This window comes from Leopardus geoffroyi, chromosome A2 (genome assembly GCF_018350155.1).
Source record: "Leopardus geoffroyi isolate Oge1 chromosome A2, O.geoffroyi_Oge1_pat1.0, whole genome shotgun sequence".
Classification (NCBI taxonomy): Eukaryota; Metazoa; Chordata; class Mammalia; order Carnivora; family Felidae; genus Leopardus; species Leopardus geoffroyi.
The window spans coordinates 39,575,843-39,593,201 of record NC_059331.1 but is presented as its reverse complement, the minus strand read 5'-3'; the positions used below and the strand labels follow the sequence as shown (position 1 = coordinate 39,593,201).

Genomic DNA, 17,359 nt, shown 5'->3' with positions numbered 1-17,359 from the left:
GAGGGAGTACCCCAGGGAGCGTGATTGACCTCGGGCCCCAGGGGTGCACTCTGAACACACTTCGCATGGCCTGGGGCAGAGGCCAGTGACTGAGCATGTCAGGGACACCGAGGTAGACCCCATCCTGGGAGACCTGGGACTCTTCTGACAGCTGACTTGAACTCAAGAACTCCTCAAAAATTTGCCCAAACTTTCTTGGAACTGCATGGCAGTCTAAGGCTTTTGTTTCTCCTCTTTTATGGCAGGAACAGGTGTTCCCCAAGGCCTCACACGGTCCCCAGCCTCCTCCAGCTTCACCCCTGCACTCTCGCACAGGTGTTTCTCCCAGGACACGTCCGACACATCTCGTCTCATGGCGGAGTCTGCCTCTTGCAGAATGTGAACTAACATGGTTGGATCTTTTATCTCATTGCCAATCTACAAATGGGAAAGCTGAGGCCCGGAATGGTTGAGTAACTTGCCCAAGGTCACACAGCTAGGAAGGGCCAGAGCCAGTCATCAGACCCAGGCATGCCGCAGTACATACTCATAACCATTTCACTACACCACCTCTCATTTCATAGTAACGTGTGGGAAAGTAAGAAAATGTGCCGTCGGGTCTAGAAAAGGGGGCATTTGTTCTTGCAACTCATTTTTTTTTAAGTTTACGTATTTTGGCAGAGACAGAGAGAGAGACAGAGAGTGCAAGTGGGGAAGGGGCAGAGAGGGGGAGAGAGAGAATCCCAAGCAGGCCCCGTGCTGTCAGCACAGAGCCCAATGCAGGGCTTGAACTCACGAATTGTGAGATCATGGTCTGAGCCAAAATCCAGAGCCCGACGCTTAAGCGACCGAACCATCCAGCCGCTCCCGTGCAACTCATTTTCTGCAGAGCGTCTTGTAGGACTGGGGACCAGTCAGGGAGGTGCGCTGTGGGAATATGGCAGAGGGCCTTTGTGACACACATCTGTCATTATGACTTGAAGGTGTCGTGGTGAAGGTGTGCCTGCACGGGCCCGCTGGCAGCCGAGGAAATAAAGAGCAGGGATGAGCAATGAGCCGGCTGCCTGGGGTGGAGCCCTCCCAGACCATCGTGTTGTTGCTGTTTCCTGTGACTTCCAGTAGCAGAGACCATGCCATGCACCTGATCTCTACCTGGCCCTGTGGTCTCCTTGCCTCTTCGATTCTGGCGGGCCTGCCGCTGTGGGGGATGGGGGCTGGGGGGGGGGGGTTGGGCAGGAAGGGTGCTGCCCCAGGAGGTTGGGGGCCTGAGTTTTCCACTCTCATTTGGCAAGTCAGAGGACCCCTCCTGCCTTGCTCTCCTTATTTGTAACAAAGGGATGGGGTGAGATCAGGAGTTTCCAGCCAAGCTCTCCCGGGCTCCTGCGGCAGTTTTGAGAGAAGAAACCACCGACAGGTGTGGTGTGAGAGGGAGAAGCCCCTGTCCACTCTTCTACGTCTCAGCAGACCATATCCACTTTTATTCCTTTTAAATATTGGGATTCTGCGTGTCTGTAAGCATTAGTGGTTGCAAGCTACAGAGACTGACTCTCCTAGCAGACGAGAAAGGACTTAAAAAAAATATTTTTTAACCTTTATTTATTTTTGAGAGAGAGAGAGAGACAGCGTGAGAGCAGGGGAGGAGCAGAGAGAGAGGGAGACACAGAATCCGAAGCAGGCTCCAGGCTCTGAGCTGTCAGCACAGAGCCTGACGCGGGTTTCGAACTCACAGACTGTGAGATCGTGACCTGAGCCCCAGTCAGATGCTCAACCGACTGAGCCACCCAGATGCCCCCCCAGTTTTTTATTTTTAAAGTCCACTGGCCTCTCTCCTCTGGGTGGAGACGAGAGGTGAGACTCTTGCTTTGGAAATGACTGCTCATGGTCCTGAGGTCCGTAGCCCTGTGTTCTGATCCTGGATCCAGTGGATTGCTATTGCTACAATTTTATTTCCGGTAAGTAGTCATTAATAATCAGTTCCACTTGCTGGTAGTTATCAGGTCCCAGGCACGGTGCTAAAAGCTTAGGGTACCTTCTCTCATTTTTCCCTATTTATTTCCCTACTCACCTTACAGATCTTAACTGTCCTTCCTTGGGGACGCTTTCCTCGACTTGGGCGCCTCCGCTTCCCAACCCCTCAATTACATGGTCTAATTATACCACAGACCCTCCCGTTGAGGCACTTACCTCAGTTGACATTTTTACTTTATTCGTGCCACTTTTTAATTCACGTGTGTCTCCTACAAGAGACCTCAGTGCCGTGGGCCCACTGCCATGTCCCACACCAAGCACAGTGCCTGACATTCAATAATATACTTACTGAATGAAAGAGGGACCGAATAGCCTATCAGAACCCTGCAGTGTGGGTTTACACTGAGGCCCAGAGAGGTTAAATGCTGGCTCTGGGTCACACAGCTAGTAAAGGCGATGGTAGGATCAAGCACGGGTCCATCTGGTTCCAAGACCAGATCTTCACCATTGCCCCCCGATGCCTTCCAGTGTCCAAATGCGGTCTTCTACTGCCCTGTCCTTCCTGTGAAAAGCAGAGAGGTCCTGCCCCTTTCCGTGGCCCTCTTGTTTAACTTCTGCCCCCTCACCTCAGGTCCTGGCATTCAATCTCGTGACCCCTCCAGCTGTGAATCTTGCCCTTTGCAAATGCCTTCCATACCGTTCAGCGGTCTCTTGGCTGCCGGCACTGGTCTCCATCTGCTGAGATGGCGTGGTGCCCGCTCACAAGATGGCACGCTATTTTTACCCGGCTTAGGTGCCAAGCCAGCCAGATGTTTTTTAGCAGTGCAGGGAAGCTGAGCATTGCTGGGGTGTGGAGGGAAGCTTCCAAATGTCAGCTCCTTGGGGGGGCTCCGGGACAAGCAGAGGAAAGGCTCTGCCTGGAAGTGGGCATCCCGAAGAGATTTCTAGGTGCTGGCACCTGTGTGGGGCTCAGGCCGCACACTGTGCACTGGCTGCTGGTTATGGGCACCTGCCGGGCTGTGATGGGTCTGTTCCAGGCAGGAAATGCCCTGGGTCATCCTTCCCCAGAGGGCTTGTGCTTCATCCCCCGTGCTGAGATCCAGGCAGTGATGCCTGGGGACCTATCCTTCTGGGGCTTCACTGAATGCTTGGAAAATTCTAGGTGTGGCTGGCTGCGTGAGGAACCCGCCAGATCAGGCTGAGTCCAGGCAGTCGTTAGGATCAGCTTTCCCTCAGAACAGATGGAGCCAGAGGTATGGTGGTCTTAATCTCTACTCTCTCCTTCCTGTGACGGGTGACCTTCAGTTGAGGCACAGTCCCCCAGTAATAGCCAGTTAGAAACAGCAGGGTGTGTAGACTCACGCCGCTGTCCCTAGCTCCCTGTTCTGCAAACTTCTCCACTGCTCCCCTCTGTGACCTTGAGCAAATCACAACCTGAGCCTGTTATCTCATCTGTGAAACCTGCAAGGCTCCCCCCGTCTAATTACTGTTCCTAATTGTAGAGAATCACCATTCGCTTGGCGCAAAGCAAGCTTTGCTGACCTTTTCCCATGACTGGCCATTCTTGGGCCTGCAGTGGGGGTGGTGAGCAAATTCTGTTCCTCCCTCACGCTGTGTGCAAGTCTCCGCCCATTTGCTGCCCCTTGGGGAACATTGTGAAACGCTCAGACCACCTATAAGAGGTTGTCTTTGAGCCCAGGTTTCCAGACAAAACGCCCATGAGGGGCTCGAGGTCGTGTGGAGACAGAGGGCATGTTTGCAGCTGTGGCCGCTGAGCCAAGAAGAGCGGTCCTCGTGGCCTGATTGAACCCGCTCATCTGGCGTCCTATGCCTGGTCTGAGAGATGTCTACACTGGCAGGGCTGCCAGGCCAGGGCTTCCTGAATTGGAATGTGCCCCTGAGCCACCTGCTGGTCTTGTAAAATGTCCATTCTGCTTCAGTCTGTCTGGCATCGATGGGTTGGGCAGATGATGGGCCCCCAGAATGTCCACGTCCTAATCCCCGGAACCTCTGACTGTGGTGGGTGATAGGCTGAGGAGGATAAAGGCTGCTAGTCAGCTGACCTGGAGATGGGAGATGATCCTGGCCCATCCAGGTGGGCCCAGTGGAGGTCTGACGGATGCAATGTGAGACGGAACCAGCTGCTTCTGCTGGCCTTGAAAAGGGAACTGGGGAGCTTTGAGGCAAGGAATGCAGATGCCTTCTAGAAGCTGGAGCAAGCAAGAAAAAGGATCTTCCTCTAGAGCCTCCAGGGTGACATAGCCCTGCCAACATCTTGCTTCTAGCCCCAGGAGACCTGTTTCAGACTTCTGCCCTCAGCAACTGTGAGGTCATACTTCCGCGTTGTTTTGAGTTACTAAGTGTGTGGTCAGCTGTTACAGCAGCAATAAGAAACCGATACGGGCTGCATTTCTGACAAGCTCCCGGGTGATGCTGAGGCTTGATTCTGTCTGAGTATGGCACTTACACCTGAGTGACCTAGGTGACAGCTTGAAGGTGGGAGAGAGCTGTTTATTCAGGGGCTCCCATGGACGCTTCTCATTATCCTGTTTTATCTGTGTCTCCTTATTCCTCCCTAGGCAGAGATTATTTGAGGTCCCTGGGTTGTCTCTTGATATGATCCAAGTCAGGGGCTTTCCTGGTTTGTGGCCTCCAGCCCCCCTGAGAGAGCTCAGATTACTGCAAGGGCCCCTCTACTCTTGTGGGTGCTCTCTGTTACTCAAATAAGTGAGGCGTCATGCAAATTGCATTTCTCAAACGTATGCAGGTGCCATGAATAGGATCCCAGCGGACCGTGGTGGCTTAGAAAAGAGGCTTCGCCCTTCAGCTAAGATCTAAGCGCTATCAGGACCCAGGTGTCCCTATGTGATTCGGTCTCTCCCTCCTCCTCTGATTGCACCACACGCTTTTGTCCTCATCACGTGTTGAGTAAGCTCCAGCCCCACTGGCTGCTTTCTGCCCTTGAACACGGGTCTTTCCTTCTTGGCATCTGTGGGCTTCCTCTTCTTTCTCCCCATTTGGGTCGATAAGTGCCTTCTCTGACCGCAGCGAGCAAACACGGCTCACCTGGTACTCTCCCTTACTGCTTGGGTGTGTTTCATTTTAGTGTTTGTTCCAGTTTGTAGCTGCGTATTTATTTGAAGGGTTTGCTTGTTTATCACCTGTCTTTGCCTCTGGATTGAGTTCAGCAAGGGCGGGGCCCGGGGCATTTTGTGTCGGTCTGTGCCCGGGGCATTTTGTGTCGGTCTGTGCCGGACGCACTGAGCACAGGTTACATGCTTAATCCGTATTAGACTAGGGAATGAAGGAATAAATGAGTGGGAGTACATCTGAGGCCTCGTGAGAACTCCAGACTGTGTCCGCTTGCCTCAGTGCTCCAAGTTTATCACTGTCTCCTAGAGCACCAGTCCCTGAATCCCTCTCGTAAAATAGAAGCCCCACGGCTGACCGGATTGGTCCGTGTTTACCTTCACGTATCTTTCTGCTTTTCATGTCTCCTCTCCATCTCCACGGTTTATCTCTGCCACAAGGAGAGAGAGCTTTGTCACCCTCCTCTCAGTGTGATTGGCTGTCTCCTAATGGGAAAAAAAACAAAAAAACAAAAACAAAAAAACAAAAAAAAACGATGCATGCTTGGTGCCTGGACCTGCTTTCTTCCATTGTCATCTCAAGTCAGGAGGGCTTTTGTATGGCCTGAAGCTGAATACTTGAATTGACTTTTGTTTTATCCCCAGAGCTTGTGTGCTTCATGTGAGCCCTGGCAGCTGCCGGAAACAGTTTCTGGTCTTGAAGCTCACCTCAGTGAGAGCAGCATGGGCTGAGAACACGGGAGCTGACTTCAGGTGTAACGGGAGGGCTGCAGGCTAGACCGCAAAGGAACAGCTCCCCGCTGACAGAATGGTGAGACCAGGACACGTGTCCCCAAGCTGCCACGGAGCGGATGTTTCTGGAGAAATCCAGGGGAGACCTGACCCTGTCGTGAGGGGCTGATTAAAACACAGTGGGGTCTAGAGGCGGGCAGCGGGCAAGACGTAACCACGGGGAGCTGGGATAATGGCTGACTGGAGTTTGCTCTCTAGGTTTTATTATAGACGTTTCCCACCATGAGTGCGAATGATTAGAAAACTCGAATCCTTAGAGAACACAAAACTGAAATTGCGGGAGGTTAAGTAACTCATCCGAGGTTATACATCCAGACTGTGAATTCAAGCCTTTCTGACTCCAAATCTTTTGTACTCCTACTGCTTCCTCTTGTGAACCTGAAAAATTCCTATTGTGTTCCACAGCTATTTGTTTGTATACATCAGTTCCTTAAGAGGGTTGCTTAGTTCTGGCTTGGGGAATCCGGGACCACTTCCTGGAGGGTGTTTAGTGTTTGTATGTGTGTGCAAAGGGCGGGGTGGTACACAACTCAGCGTGGTCTTCTCAGCGTCCATCCTCCCTGTTTCCGGCATAATGCCTGACTTTTTGGCAGGGGGTGGGGAGACCCATTTGTCACCACTTCTCAACCCTACTTGTCTGCCTGGGTAGAGTCTAAGCTAGCTCCAAGAGGGGAACATCAGGCCTCAGCCTAAGCCAGTCAGTGCATCCTATCCTTTTGGCCATAGTTCAGGGATGGTCACATATTCTATGCAGGTCCAATCAGAGAAGAGCTAAGGATTTTAGAGGGGGCTATCAGTAAAGGTTTTGGTTCTATCTAGCTGTATTTGAATGTGAGAGGAGGTGTGCTTGGTGCTGTGGTAGCCATATTGTCTTGAAGGCTGAATTGGAAAATGCGTGAAATTGCATTCTAACATCCTGGTTAGACTCTTGATCCAGCCATGCCTGAAGCTGCTGTACCTTTAAACTTTTCCACTCATACGTACCAATGAATTCCCTTTGTCTTTGCTTAAACCTATTTGAGTCTGTTTTTCTGCCACTTGCAATGGGGAGAACCATAGCTGATGAAGGTGAAGGTAAATCCACCACCCCCACTTTACAAGTTGGGGAGAGCAGTAGCAAGAGAGACATATCATTAGCCTGAAAGTGTGGGCATGAGGAAGTCTCAGTATCCTTGCAAGTTCCAGCAAGTGGCTGGAAAAATGAATAGGATATAGTTTTCTTTGAACTCCCCTGTCCTGCCCCATAAGAGGATAAATATGAAACTGCTTGCTCAGAGCATTTGTGTCCTGGAGTATTATTAATAGGTGTTTCATTGGGGGAAGGGGTTGTGTGGTCTAACAAACTTGAGAAACAGAGGAGCAAATAAAGAGATAACAAACGCACTACCAGATTGAAGGCTTTAAAATGCTAACATGTATTGTGAACTCTAAGGAGAGAGAAAGTGTGTGTGTGTGTGTGTGTGTGTGTGTGTGTGTGTGTGTATTTCCAGAACTTATTTTTCTTGGAGACTCTCATGGGACCAGTGTTGCAAAGAATACTCTTTTGAAAACATTGGCTTAGAGGACAGTTACTGTGCAGGCTTCAGAGAAGCCACGTTCCGGGATGAAAAACTTGGCAAAGGCAGGAGTGTTTGTCTAGATGTGGGCAGGACAGGGCTCTATGCAGGAAAGGGAGGTAGCTCTTGATTCATGGACCCCAGAAATACTGTCTGTCCTTAAATGGCCCTCTGGCCAGCCAGCAGCAGGACTGAAATTCCCGTGAGTATAAGCAAGATTTGGGCTTGGAGCAAATCTTAAAGAAATTCCGACTGAACCATAAACGCAGAGCTGCTTGGTGACAGTATCCAGTCTGCTATTCATTCATTTATTTGTTTAACACCTATTTGCTGAGTACCTACTGTGTACCAGATACTGTTGTAGGTACTAGGGATGCATCAATCAGACAAATTCCTGCTCCTGTGGATCTTAAATTCTAGCAGGTGAAAATAGACAGTCAAGTAGATATAGATCTACATGTACATAGTATATTATGTGGTTAAGTGCTAAAATAAATAAAGCTGGCTCATGGGTACTCAAAATGCCAGGCAGGCAATGTTTGATAAGGCTGCTGGGATGGGCTTCATTGAGAAACACATTTGAATAGACACTCAAAGGAGGTGAGAGATGAGCTTTGAGGAATGTTCCAGGCATTGAGAACGCCAGCATGAGGGACCCGTGTTGGGAGCATGCCTGACCTGTTGGAAGCACAACACGGCATTCACTGCAGCTGGACAGGCTGGGCAAGGGGGAGTGGAGGTAATGTTGAGGAGGGAACTGTAGGAAGACCAAGTCATGTAAAGCTTTGGATGACTTTGGCTTTCACCATGAGTGCAATAAACTGCCATTGTGGGGTGTGACCAGAGGTGGCGCATGATCTAGCTTACATTTGTAAAGGGGAGCTTTGGTGGCTTTGTTGAAACTCACATGCATGCAGCACTCTCAACAATAGCCAAATTATGGAAAGAGTCTAAATGTCCATCAACTGATGAGTGGATAAAGAAATTGTGGTTTATATACACAATGGAGTACTACGTGGCAATGAGAAAGAATGAAATATGGCCTTTTGTAGCAACATGGATGGAACTGGAGAGTGTTATGCTAAGTGAAATAAGTCATACAGAGACAGACAGATACCATATGTTTTCACTCTTCTGTGGATCCTGAGAAACTTAACAGAAGACCATGGGGGAGGGGAAGGGAAAAAAGGTAGAGAGAGAGGGAGCCAAACCATAAGAGACTCTTAAAAACTGAGAATAAACTGAGGGTTGATGGAGGGGAGGGGGGAGGGATGGGAAGGAGGGGAGGGTGGGTGATGGGTATTGAGGAGGGCACCTGTTGGGATGAGCACTGGGTGTTGTATGGAAACCAATTTGACAATAAATTTCATATTAAAAAGAAAACTCACATGCATGGGCCCAGGGTGAAAGTTGGCAATGGGGAGGGGGCTGCGCAGTTTGCCTGGGTCCCGTGGTGGCTCGAGCAGTGGCTTGGTCTGGGGCTGTAGGTGAGTGAAGGCAGGGAGCAGTAGCTCGTGCTGGATGCCTTCTGAGGGTGTAGCCAAAGGGACGTCCTAATAGATGGGAGGTGGGGAGTGAGAAAGGGCAACTTGAATCAAGGATAACTTTTGGTCCAAGCGACTGGAAGGATGAAGTTGTCCTCACTGGGGATGGTGAGTCTTGCATTATGTCTAGAAAAAAAACAGTGTTTAAAAATTGGGAGATTTCACGTGAAGAAAAAAAAAAATCCACATTTCTAGCCACTCTTGAGAAATGGAAAGATCTGGTAAAATCAAGCCCACCTTCTACTTTGCATCCTTTGGGTAGAGCTGGCTGGCAGTGCCTCTCTTAGCTGGGAAAGCACATTTGAGTTTCCTCAGCTGGATCACACACCTGGCTCCTTAGGGACTTGAGTGGGAGAACCTAGGGGTGGGTAATAAGTAGCGAAAGAATCAGGGCACCCGGGTGGCCCAGGCGGCTGAACATCCGAATTTGGCTCAGGTCATGATCTCGCGGTTTGTGAGTCCAAGCCCCACGTTGGGCTCATTGCTGCTGTCAGATCGAGCCTGTTTCAGATCCTCTGTCCCCCTAGCTCTCTGCCCCGTCCCTCCCTCAGCTCGTGCTCTCTCAAAAACAAAACAAAACACCTCCCAAAATAAAAAATAAAAGCAAAATACGCACACAGGAGAATCTGCAATCCTTCCGAGTTCCCAGATGATGCTGATGCTGCTGGTCTGGGGACCACACTTTGAGAAGCAGTGAAGGAGCACGTCGTCCCCTTAGCACCACTCCTCACATGACTGCAGACGAGGATCTCAGAGGACCTGGGAATGGTCTGTGAGACTGATACAGGTTGATAGGGTTGGGCACAGGAGGGGCTAATCAGCCAGGAGGTCCTTTGAGGATGCTTCAGGGTTTGTCAGAACTCCTGAAGGCACACTTGGCTTGCTTTCTTGCTCTTGGCCAACGCTGGCTTTTCTGGGTCGAGGTCACCAACCATCGTGGCGGGGAGGCTGAGGCCTGGAGGAGGACCAGGGAGGCCCTAGCAGGAGCCAGTGTCTCCAGAGGATGCAAGGGGCAGATGAATTCCCTGCAGCCCGCCCAAACTGTTGGCACTAGCTGTCTTTTGCTTAGGCTCCCGGCTCATTATGTAGCCCCGGAGCTCATGCTTCTGCAGCAAGAAGCAGAAATCAGATTTCCATCTGCTTCTCCAGCTTGGAGAGACCCCAGGGAGAGCACCGTGGCCACCACAGCACCAGCCTCCAGGTTACCCCAAGCACATGAGGCTGGAGAAGGTTCTGGAGTGTCTTCAAGTGGTTCAAGGTAAAGTTTGGGAATCTAGCCTGTGCTGGAGGGGCAGCAATGTGAAAGCAGGATAAGTCACTTTGTCTTTTCTTCCTGACCAGGAAAATATTTCCCTGTACATCTGGTTTGCATTTTTCTTTAGGCTTCTGCCAGAAACAATTGGGAAAACAGAATGCAGCCCAGGATCGAAAGAATCTATCCATTCCTCTGGAATTCTCCATCTGTCCGGCTGGGCCCCATATTAACATTTGAGTAATTCCCTAATGTGAAGTTGCCAGGCTTTAAAAATAGTGCAGGCAGGCTTGCGTTTGCTAGTGGTTTCTCGCCTTCAAATGTTGGCCTCAAGCCCTCTGTCCCCCTTGAACATTCTCCACACCCCTGCCTATCATAATTCCCTTGCCTGTCCTAATTCAACCCATTCATTTATATGTTCAGTGTTTGTCACCCCCCTTCTCTGTGCTGGACGTTGGTGGGTCTTGGGGTCGGTGGTGAGCAAAATAGCTGTCACCATCATGAAACTCAGTCTGTGAAGAGGCAGGCCAATTAAAATTGGGTTATTAGTGATGGTTTCCATAAAGCAGTGCTTCTCTGCTATCTGTGAGCAAAGACCTATTATTTTTCATTTCCCATCAAACATGGTCCTACTGTGCATGATTTGTGTGTAATTTGTATTGTGAGTTGGATACTTCACCCTGTCTAATGAGATGGGTCCACCCATCCCCTGCTTGGATGCCCTATAATAAAAGTTTCTAAACCCTCAAATGCTGTATGTTGATATGGATGCATAACAACCTGTTGGTGGCCCATCACTGGCCCACACTTGGAATGGTATTCTATCAAGGACCAGTGAGGGGTTAGGAGAGACAAAAACAGATGCCTTATTTAGGCTGGGTGATTACTGAAGGACCCTTGAAGAAGTGAAACTGGAAAGATGAGTAGAGACAATCAACCTGGGTTGGGGGGCGGGGAGTGAAGGGACCAGTGTTTATGAGTAAGGAGGAGCAAGTATCAAAGCCCAGAGGAAGTAAAGAGTTGGCTTGTCAAGGGATAGCATGACTGTATGTGTGTGTGTGTGTGTGTGTGTGTGTGTGTGTGTGTGTACACCAGGTATATTAAGAATGAGGGGCTAAACGAAAATGGAAGGCAGAGGCGCCTGGGTGGCTCAGTCAGTCGAGCAGTGGAGTTTGGCTCAGGTCATGATCTCACAGTTCATGGGTTCAAGCCTGGTGTTGGGCTCAGTGCTGATAGCTCAGAACCTGGAGCCTGCTTCGGATTCGGTGTCTCCCTCTCTCTCTCTGCCCCTCCCCGACTCAGGTTCTGTCTCTCTCTCTCTCTCTCTCTCTCAAAAATAAATAAACATTAACAAAAATCGAAATGGAATGCAGGGCGATGGGAAGGGTGAGGCTGAGTGAGTGATCTGCTCCCATATTCATTCTGAGGAAGTCCCTCTGGTTGTGACTGAGGCATCCTTTGTGGATCTTTGAGGGTTTTGTGGTGGGTGATGGGACTACTGGAAGAGGGGACAGGTGTTGGTTGCTATATAGTGGTCGTGTATGTACTAACTACTGCGCTAGGGCTGCTGTTACTCAAACGGGGGGCTTAAAACAAAAGCCATACATATTCTGTCATAGTTCTGGAGGCTAGGCATCCACCATCAGCATGTCCCTAGGGCTGATCCTTATGAGACTGTGAGGGCCAGTCTGGTCCATGCCTCTCCTAGTTCCTGGTGCTTTGCTGGCCATCTTGGATGTTTCCTGGCTTCTGCTGCAACACCTGATCTCTGCCTTCATCTTCACATAGCGCTCATTCTCGGTGTGTGTCTGTGTCAAAATTCCCCCCTTGGTAGTCGGATGCCTGTGCTATCGGATTAGGACCCACCCTAATAACCCTCTGCTAACTTGAGCATCTACAGAGACCTTATTTCCAAAAAAGTTCACCTTCACTGTGGGTTGGGACTTTGACATCCTTTTGGGAGACACAGTTCAACCCAGATCAGGTTTGCATCACAGCGGTGACAGGGCCAGGGAGCAGGTGCAACAGATCTGGGAGATAGTTGAAAGTTGGACTGGACAGAACTGGGTGAATGATGGATTGGATGTGTGGCGTGAGGGGGGAGAAAACTTTGGAGCCTCTCTTCTTAAATTCTGCCCTGAGGTCGCTTGGGGGATCTGGTTAAAATGCAGGTGCTGATGTCGGAGGTCTGGGGCAGGACTTGAGGTGCTCTGCTCCTTACGAGCTCTCAGGTGACGCCAAGGCAATGAATGTGCTTGGGTCCGTGAATATCCCACGAGGCAAGAATGTAGAACTTCACTGTCCAGTACAGTGGTCACTCACCTCTCGTCACTTGTAAGCATTTGGACTGTGTCTCTTCCAAAGTGTCATATGAGGGAGGTGTTAAGGGCACACCAGGTTTCAGACTTTATATGAAAGAAAAGGCTGTAAAACATCAGATTGATTTTATTATTGTTGAATTAATATTTTGAATTGCGGGGCAGTCAACTAAAGAACATGTTTAAAATTAATTCCCATTGGTTCCTTTTTACCCTTGTCAGTGTGGCTATTAAAAAACCTAAAGGTACAGATGTGGCTTGCATTAGAGTCCACATTATGTGTTTGTTGGACAGCACTGGCTTAGGCTTAAATATTTCCCCCTTCCAGAAGCTTCTTGCCCACTCCAGCTGAAGGAGATACTTCCCACAGGCACTTTTTTCAAAAACCACTTATATCACTTATCTTGACTTTGTTCTAGAAGTTACGGGAGTCTATGTCTGTTCACCAATCAAATCCTCCAGTGCCTTGAGGACAGACACCATCTGGCTGTCTCCGGCACACAAGCCTGCCGTTCCCTTGATAAGGCAGCGATTGTTGACCGAGCCAATTTTGGTGAGGCTGGTTTCTCTGTGGACCACCCTGCTGATTCTCAAAGGGGGTTTGGATGAGTGTTGATAAGCTTTGGCCCGGGTGGAACTTGATTCTCTGGACCCCAGTTCATGGGACTGGCAGAATCTCTGTCAGCAGCTCCTCGGTGCGAAGAACACTGTTCTTGGGACAAAGGAAGGAAGGGGAGTTGGTGGCCTCTGAGGGAAGGATCTCCATGTGACTTTACCCCTTTTTACTCACCCTCGGGGCAAGCACTGGGCGGTGTTTCTTAGGTGGTGAGATTATTGCATTAAAAGGCAGGACGGAACACCCGGCTGGCTCAGATGGTTAAGCGTCTGACCATTGATTTCCACTCAGGTCGTGATCTCACGCTTGGGAGATCGGGCCCCATGTTGGGCTCCGCCCTGAGTGTGGAGCCTGCTTGGGATTCTGTCTTTTCCTCTCTCTTTGCCCTTCTTCCTGCTCTGTCTCTCCCTTCTCTCAAAATAAATAAATAAACATTAGAAATAAGTAAACAAATGGCTGTCTCCCTTCTCTGTGGCCAGAGAGCCAGGGGACTGGAGTGGGGCCTCATGGGAGGAGGCCCACCGTCTCTCTCTCCCCTCAGTCCTATTTTCCTGCCTTCCTCCCACCTGGCAGCTTGACAGAGTAGTGGTGCAGGCCAGCTCAGTCCTGGGGACTGGGAAGTGCCCCCATGTTTGCATTCTCTCCCCCTCCCCCCCGCCCGCCACGCCCCCCTCTGTTTCTCTCTGTCTCTGTCTGTCTCTCTGTGCTGAAAGGTTGTATCAGGTGCTATTCTCCCCTCTTTCTCACTCACATCTTGGGGTGAGATATAAAACACGTTTGCCAGTGGAGAATGGTGTAGGCAGGCTCTCTAGAAGCTCACCCAGAAATGGAGTCTGGGGTACAAGATGTTTATTGGAGGTCAAGGCCTGGGAGAGGAAGGTGGAGGGAGCAGGACCGGGTGGAGGAAGAAGGCAAGCAGCAGGTAGGCCTGGCAAGGGCTCTGAACCTTCTCAGGCTCTGCTGAGCCAGTAAGGGTGCTTTACAGCAGGTGTCAGCGGTCCAGTGGCCGAAATGTCCTGGCCCGGGGCAGGTGCTTTGGAGGTGCTGCTGACCACACTGCCTCAAGTCCCTTCATTGAGAGGTGGTCTCTGGGTCTTCCACAGACCCTGAGGCCAGGATTTAGGTGCAAGGAATTGACTGGGCAGGTGATCCCAGGGGCACTAGGAGGGAGCAGGAAGTGAGACGGAGAAGGGAGGAAAGTCGGTCCATACAGGTGAGTTAATGAGTAGGTTCCTCCTGGGAGCCCCTGGGCTCAGTTCTCTGGCAACTGCTGGGATCCCCGGGACACATTGCTGAGGGGCGGGCGAGGAAGCCGAGCTACAAGTCCCAACTTGCATTGCCAAATGGCTACTCCCAAGGCATTACTCCCTGCACCGGAGGAGCCCTGTGGCAGAGAGGGGAAGCCTTAGGGGTTCTGCCTCCAGGGACCCTTTGGGTGGGGCACTGCTGCCGCCCTCAAGTTAATTGGGGTCGACCACTGAGGAACGAACATTTCCTTCTGCATGTGATACGGCCCCGTTGATCAGCGTTCTCTGCTTTGACGGGCAGAACCCTTTCAAGGGGTTCCCTTTGGGCGGTGCTTCCCTTGTAGGGGCAGCCAACAATTCTCTGTTGCCCGTGGTCCTTGGGAATAACCGATATTCCGAGCCTCGTGACACGGGAACTTGGCAGAGCCCGGAGGGCAGGCCTGGAGTCTCGTTAGGTCTGGAATCCCCAGCTCCTGGCACAAGGCACGTTCAGTCAGTGTTCGTGGCTATTAGCACTTCTAAAGAAGGGGCACAAAGGAGGGTGAAGGGGGCATATGGTAGGAGTGATGTGAGCTTGTCCTCAAGCGCCACCGGTTACTCAGGCTTCTTCCAGTTCCTTCACCTAAGCCCCTGGTATATCTGAGTCCACAGCAAACCCGTGTCATTCTGCCCTTATAAAATAGTTTAGTCTCTGTCCACAGACAGCTTAGCATCGGTGTCAGACATCCTACTCTCTCACATAATCTTATCACCCTAGCATGTGAGCATTGTTGGCACCGTCATCCCCATTTTCAAGGTGGGGAAAATGAGGCCCAGAGAGGAAGATGAGCTTGCCCAAGAGTGGGCAGCTAGGGAGTGGCAGAGGTGGGGATTTAAGCCCAGGTCTATAGAGCATCAGAGCCAGGCCCCACCCCCAGGCTGTATTTGGAAAAGAGGCGGATAGGAGAAGAGGAAGGAGTTTGAGGTTGCGTTGGGGTAGGGGGAGAGGGGCAACAAAGTGCTTCCATCAACAAGTTGAAGCTGCCACAAGTTAGTTCTGGTTTCCCGGTCAAGTTGTCCACTCCTCTAGTTCAGGAATCATTAGCCGAGGCCAATGAGGGCCGTGCTGGCCACTGGGGGACACTAGTCCCCTGCAGGTCACCGGACCCGGTGTTGGTGAGAAGCACATTGATTGTAATCCTGTAGATTATATCCAGTGCTTCTGGCTTTTCGGTACTGTCGCTGACAAGACCCTTTTGACTCTGGGGAGAAGCTGGGGGGGTCCTTGGTATCCTCAGAGTGCCCACCCTCTGTCCCACGTCCTCCTCAGTTCCTGCCCCTAGCCCTGCAGTCACCCCCACAGGGCACAGAACTCTTGCCACTTTTCCCAACCCCAGCCTGGAACTGGAGACTGTGGTTTGTCAGCCCCCCTCCCCCCAAAGCCTCCAGTGATGGAGCCAGCCTCATTAAAAGGAGGGGAACTAGGGTAAAGTGAAAGAAAGCCCTTCCCATAAATGTTTCATTTTTATGGGGCCATTAGCACACTAATCTTCTATGGGGCTCCGCCAGGCCCTCAGATGCCCGAGATACTCAGCCAGATCCCAGGAAATGGGCCAAGATGGAGGAATTAATAGCTCTTCCCCTCCCCTGGTTTCTGTAATTTGTGAGCGTGTGTGATTTGGGAACCGAGATCCCACTGGGAGAGTAAAGGAGACACAGTGACCCACAGACGGTGCTGTTGCACAGAGAGTTAAGGTGGCAGGAAGCCTTTGGGGAGAGAAGGTCCGGGGAACGGGCCCAGGAGTCCAAGCTGGATTCCCAGTGGGAGATCCTGCTGGGTTTCGCTCTCCTCCCAGCCCAGCTGCCAGGTCTGGCCGGTGCTCAAGACTCTGCTGTGCCAGAGGGGCAGGGCCCGGGAAAAGGGGTGGAGGAGACGGGAGCAAAACTGGGGCGGATGGGGTCTTTACTATGGCCAGAACTTTCCCATTTAGAATTCACTTAGTCCTCACAACAGTTGTCTGAAGTGTGAGCCGCAGTCATGGTGGTGGTTGTAGAAGTAATTGTAGTCATAGAAATAGCTTTGCGCTTGCAACAGGAATCGTTAGGACGTCTTGAGTACTTACCACGTTCCCGGCACTGTGCTGTTGGGCCTTACATGCATTATCTTTTGAATCTTCACAAGGACCCAGGAGAGGATTCTCTGGGCTTTCTGAAGCCTCTGAACAGCCAACCAGTGTGAGTACACTCTTCTTTCCGGTGATGGCCCCGATGGCAGAACATTTTAGACGGGAGGAAACTGAGGTGCTAAGAGGTTCTCTAACTTGTCCAATGTTCCATGGTAGAACCAGGACTTAAACTTGGAAGCCTGACTGCATACAGAGTACTCGCCGGAACCACTCGGGTTGCTGCCTCTCCTGTCCAGCATGTGACGGGCAGCGACCTGCACGGGCAACACGGTCTGTTACAAATGCTGGGCCCAGCCTCGTATAGCAAAAGCAGCCTCAAGCAATGTGATGAGTGGGGCGCCCGGGTGGCTCAGTTGGTTAAGCATCTGACTTCTTGGTTTTGGCTCAGGTCATGATTTCACAGATGTGTGAGTTTGAGCCCCGCACTGGGGCTCTGTGCTTGCAGCGTGGAGCCTACTTGGGATTCTCCCCTCTTTCTCTCTGCCTCTCCACCCCACTCCTCTCAAAAATAAATAAATATTTTTTAAAATAAAAAAAAATGTGATGCGTAACAGGTGAGGCTGTGTGGAGTAAAACTTCATCTACAAAAGCCTGTGGCAGGTGGCTATGGTTGCCAGATAAAATCTCAACCTGGTAACCTTAAGCGGGAGCCAGAGTTGACTATGAGCTGTAGTTTCCCAACTTCAAATCTAGCAGGCACCTAACTTTTGTACTTAGTAAGCATTTCCATAATTCCTGGAAAAATCTCAGTAAGGAAGGAGTTACTCTTTGCATCTGACAGGTATAGAAACCAAAGCTCAGAGGGATTAAGTGACTTACAAAACGTTATACAG

General features: G+C 50.8%; 1 long non-coding RNA gene across 2 annotated transcripts; it reads left to right on the top strand.

Moving 5' to 3' along the window:
• The first annotated feature begins 1,775 nt into the window (after window positions 1-1,775).
• LOC123605881 lies at window positions 1,776-10,467 on the top strand. 2 transcript variants are annotated; one of them, XR_006715974.1, is made up of 4 exons: window positions 1,776-3,200; window positions 5,682-5,847; window positions 10,078-10,186; window positions 10,311-10,467. It is a non-coding gene; the product is annotated as an uncharacterized LOC123605881 (long non-coding RNA). The 2 variants fall into 2 exon arrangements; XR_006715975.1 differs by lacking the exon at window positions 1,776-3,200 and adding an exon at window positions 4,358-4,443.
• The last annotated feature ends 6,892 nt before the right edge of the window (window positions 10,468-17,359 follow it).